At 43.4% G+C, this 4,361-nt stretch overlaps 1 non-coding gene across 1 annotated transcript; it reads right to left on the bottom strand.

The window, feature by feature from the left end:
• Positions 1-1,221: 1,221 nt before the first annotated feature.
• On the bottom strand, positions 1,222-1,292 carry TRNAG-GCC (transfer RNA glycine (anticodon GCC)). Its single transcript has one exon. It is a non-coding gene; the product is annotated as a tRNA-Gly (tRNA).
• Positions 1,293-4,361: the final 3,069 nt, after the last annotated feature.

Raw genomic sequence — 4,361 nt, 5'->3', positions numbered from 1 at the left:
ACAGTTGCTTTTCGGTTACAACAATTATGCATTCCATTGAGAATCTCACTTCTAAAATGTTAAAGGAAGCCACAACCTCGCGCAAGAAGAATAACACTCAGTCTTCTCTATTTAAAGTTGCTATAGGACACCAAAAATTTTGGTAAGTCTTGGCTCAGTCTAACTCCGAAAACCGTACGCAGAAAAGTGCTGTGATGTGTTTGAAGATCACGAATGTCACAACTAGACTTGGAGAAAGCTTTTGATCGGGTTAGCCGCGAAATTTGATTTTCATTACTGGATCATGTAAATGTAGGCTCAGTCATATTAGGGGGAGCTCAAATGGCTTAAGCAAATTGTTTCACTAGCATTATTGTAAATAAAGAGCTTTCAGATAAGATCCACCGTTAGGCAAGGATGTCCGCTTTCTCCTCTGTTACTTGCCATATATATAAAGTTCAGTTCAGTCGTGTCCGACTCTTAAATAATTAAATTAAATTATAAATGAAAGGATCCGAGGATTTAGACTTATGGAAAGCGAAGTAAAGTTATTCATACGTTAACGAGATAGCCGTTTTCTGCCAAGATAGGAAAAGCGTTTCAGAAGCAATCAAAGTTTCTACTCGATTTTGTAAGCAAACGGCCAGCGAAGTCAACTGAGACAAATGTTTGGGGCTGTGGCATGGGGTCTGGCGCAACGCGCCTTCCCTTTTCGAAAATATTTCTTGGTCTGTCGCAAATGCGAGATACCTTGGAGTGCCGCTGGAACACAACAAGGATATGTGAAAGATTACTGGAATTATGAATGTGAACGTGTCCAGTCGAAAACCACAAAGTGACTGGCCTTGGTTTATCAATCTTTGCGCGTTCAACTGTATGGAATTTGTTCATTGTTGCTAAAGTCTGGTATGTATTGCAAGCACTATCCATGTCAAGGGTTAGCGTCCAGAAATTTCTCAAATTGCTAGCAGTTTTCGTCTGGGGTTCAGTTTGGGAGAGAACAAGTCGTACAAATTTGTTTCGCTTGGTGAAAAGTGGAGGACTGAACCACCGATGCCGGCTACCAATGAAGATTGTGCAACATGCATGTTACATTATCGTTTTGTGCATTAAACGACAGAATGCTAATTGCTCGATTTTGCAAAAAAAAATGTAGTGTCAACAGCGTTACTTAAAGTAGTGTGACCGTCACGTGCACTCAAGGCGGTGATCTACATTAATGAAGAAAAAAAAAAAAAAACATGCGTCGGCCGGGAATCGAACCCGGGCCACCCGCGTGGCAGGCGAGTATTCTACCACTGAACCACCGACGCCGAACATGTTGGTTGCACGTTAAACTGGTCCAGTGGACTGAGGGCGCCACCCATGACTGCCGTCATATCTATGTATTCCCTCTTTTGAATAACTGTATTGAACGAACGGACACTAATGGGGGATGAGAATTAAGTCAGCACAAGATAATGCGGGCTTTCACCTGATGCGTTGCCTGCAGTTACAAAACTTTTGCCCATTCGATGCACTGACTCTAGAGTAGTGTCAAATTTCAATGCAGTACCTTTGCCGTTACGGCAATACCTTTGTCATAACGACAATACTATTGCCGTTTCGAATGAAAATCGGACGATAAAAGCATGGAATTGTGTGACCTTTATATGGACATTCTTTGCCGTGCATGAATGGAAATTCAAGCAGGAACTTTCTGAACGTTCCTAGGAAGAAACGGAGGAGGGAAACAGGAAAGGTGCATGTGTGAGAAAATTTACATGATATTTTTGCCGAGGGCTCTTGGAGGTGGGCGGATAAGCACTACAAAGAAGTGTTCTGGCTAGGGCACTTTTTGAGGATCACTCACCAGATCTCTAACAAACTGCAATAGCGATGCAGGATAATCAAAATTGCACAAAACATTTCACGCTTAGTTGCCAACATGTAAATACACATTGGACGAAACACGAAGTTTCCACATTATGCACGTCACAGTTTCCTGCCATTTATTTCCTCTGCAGGATAGCAGTCAAATGCTCGTTTTGTGCGAAAAACCGCTTTTTGCTAACCACGTACGTATTGAAAGCCCCCGCTGGAGGCGGTTGCCATGGTAGAAGAACAAATGGTAGCGTAACTCCCATAGAAGCCTGCGTGTCGACTCTGAGCGAGGCTTTAGTTTCCCAGCGCCCCCTGCGAACTGTGTGGCACAACAAACACGTGACGTTGCTTGTGACGTCACAGTGATGTACTTTTAGCGGGGAATTTGATTGTCTTTTAACTTATGAACGAAAAACAAGGCCAACAACGACGGAGGCAGAACGATGCTCGGATAAGGCAGAAAAATTGACACCGTAACTGTTCAGCCAACTTTACTTGACATGGATTTGATTTCTACTGTCAAGTTTTACGTTAACTGAAATGTTACGGCATCTAACCACCTTATCATAGCATCGTTCTGCCTCCGTCGTCGTTAGCCTAGCCTTTCGTCGCGCGTCATGTAAACGCATTCTGGGGCTTATTTCTTCGGGCACGTTTGTGAACAAGGGCCTTCAAGTGAATTCGGCAAGCACATGGATAGAACAACATGGCTTGAGGCATTTCACTAAGGGCATAAATGAGTGAAGCTGCGCTGCACAGAAAGCCAGGCTTTATTAATTCACGATTACTTACATAGACGCTTCACGACAATGAAATCTAAGTGTAGGAGAGCGACCACCGCTCATTCGTCACGGTCTTCATGAAATCGTCGTGATAACAAAATGACCTGAGCGTAGGTCTCCAAACGAGACGCGGTGAGATTATAAAAGGGTAAAAGATCTTGCTAACAAAGTATACATATCAGCGTCAAAGAACAAAAACAAACGAACGGAACGCCAACCTGTAAGAGCTTAGGTAAGCAATTCAAATTGGGATTGCTAGTATTTAGAAGTTAATGCGTCTGAGAAGTGAAAATATCTACGATATAGCTTCGCTCCAATAAATCTTGCCCTGTTCATGATTCCCATATTTTACTCGCGCTTCATTTGCCACTGAAAGGAGTCAATGTGAGGTTACAAATTTACAACTTAAGCATTTAACATGTTCATGAGAAAGATCCCATTGACAATAGGAACATCACTGTAATAACAGCTAAAGCACGTTCAGCGAACGTTGGTGCGGTAATACGACGCAGTAAGCAAAACACGCAGCAAGGGGAGCGGAACGGAAGGCTTTGAGCAATGCGACACGCTTCTTGGGGGCAATAAAATCTCACCTTCACCGCTCAATTAAAACATGCAGCGATACGCCGCTCATGCAGACGTGTATCCGTAAAACAAGCCACCACTTTTGCGACGTGCCTGGGAGGCCGAGCCGAGCCGCCGAGCTGTGACGCAGCATTGTCCCATCGTCCGGAAATGCGCACATGCAGCGGCAATCAGTTTCTCATCGAGCACAGACAGTCTTCGCCTTGCAGTAAAGCTCTACCAAAACCAGCAGAATGAAATACTGACTGTTTGTTACAGATAACCCACTCTGTACGCAGCACGCAACGATGAATGTTGAACCGCAGCCGACGACACACCCATTACGCGGATGAAAAAAAGCTTATCTGAGCTTTGGGCAACTACGCAGCGGATAATAAGTGGCCGAGAGAGGCCGTTAGAAACAAGTTAAAATATTATTAAAAACGTGACACGTTTTTTCTTACGCAAGAAAGAAAAACTGCATTCATTCCTGAGCGCGAATATTATGTTTACTTTCTAGTTCTTTGGAGTTCTGGCCGATCTTATTTTCTGTGCGTTAGTAATTTGCCTCACAGTTCGCAGGAGCCCTCATCATCGAGTTGATGCCGCTGGCAGTAGGCAGCTGCACGCGTTTTCTTCCGAGTTGCGCGACCAGTTGTACATTGACCTTGCGGTTGCTGTCGTCATGTTTTTATAAGCCAAAGGTAGGCTAGTGATTTCTATGCCTGTATGTACTTTATTGACCGCCAATAGATAAAAAAAGGTTAGGTTGAACAAAGTGCTACCAAATTTAGTAGTAAGTTGGGCGAGCATGCAAGGAAGGATTTTCGGAATCCTTAAAGTGTACATGTCCTGTCATGTATTACAAGCCCGTTTTTCGTTTGAATATTTATCAACTGTGACGCGAAAGAAACTTTACAAGGACTTGTGCGATGTCTTTCTCCCGATCCCATAGTACAGATCGTCGTGCTGTGCAAGTCCATGGAAGTCAGTCCTGAAACGAGTAAAAAATATGGCTGTACCGGGGGGAACAAAAACTTTCTTTTTCAGCAATACATTAGAAGTTAAGACTTATTTAAAAATGAAGGTGTTTTTTTTCTACCTTGGGGAAATCACTGTTTCATATGCCGCAAACCGAAAACTATCGAACACGTTTGCTTAGACTGTTGGGAA

This window comes from Amblyomma maculatum, chromosome 9 (genome assembly GCF_055883805.1).
Source record: "Amblyomma maculatum isolate TAMU_Amacu chromosome 9, ASM5588380v1, whole genome shotgun sequence".
NCBI lineage: Eukaryota > Metazoa > Arthropoda > Arachnida > Ixodida > Ixodidae > Amblyomma > Amblyomma maculatum.
This window is presented reverse-complemented; position numbering and strand designations above follow the sequence as displayed.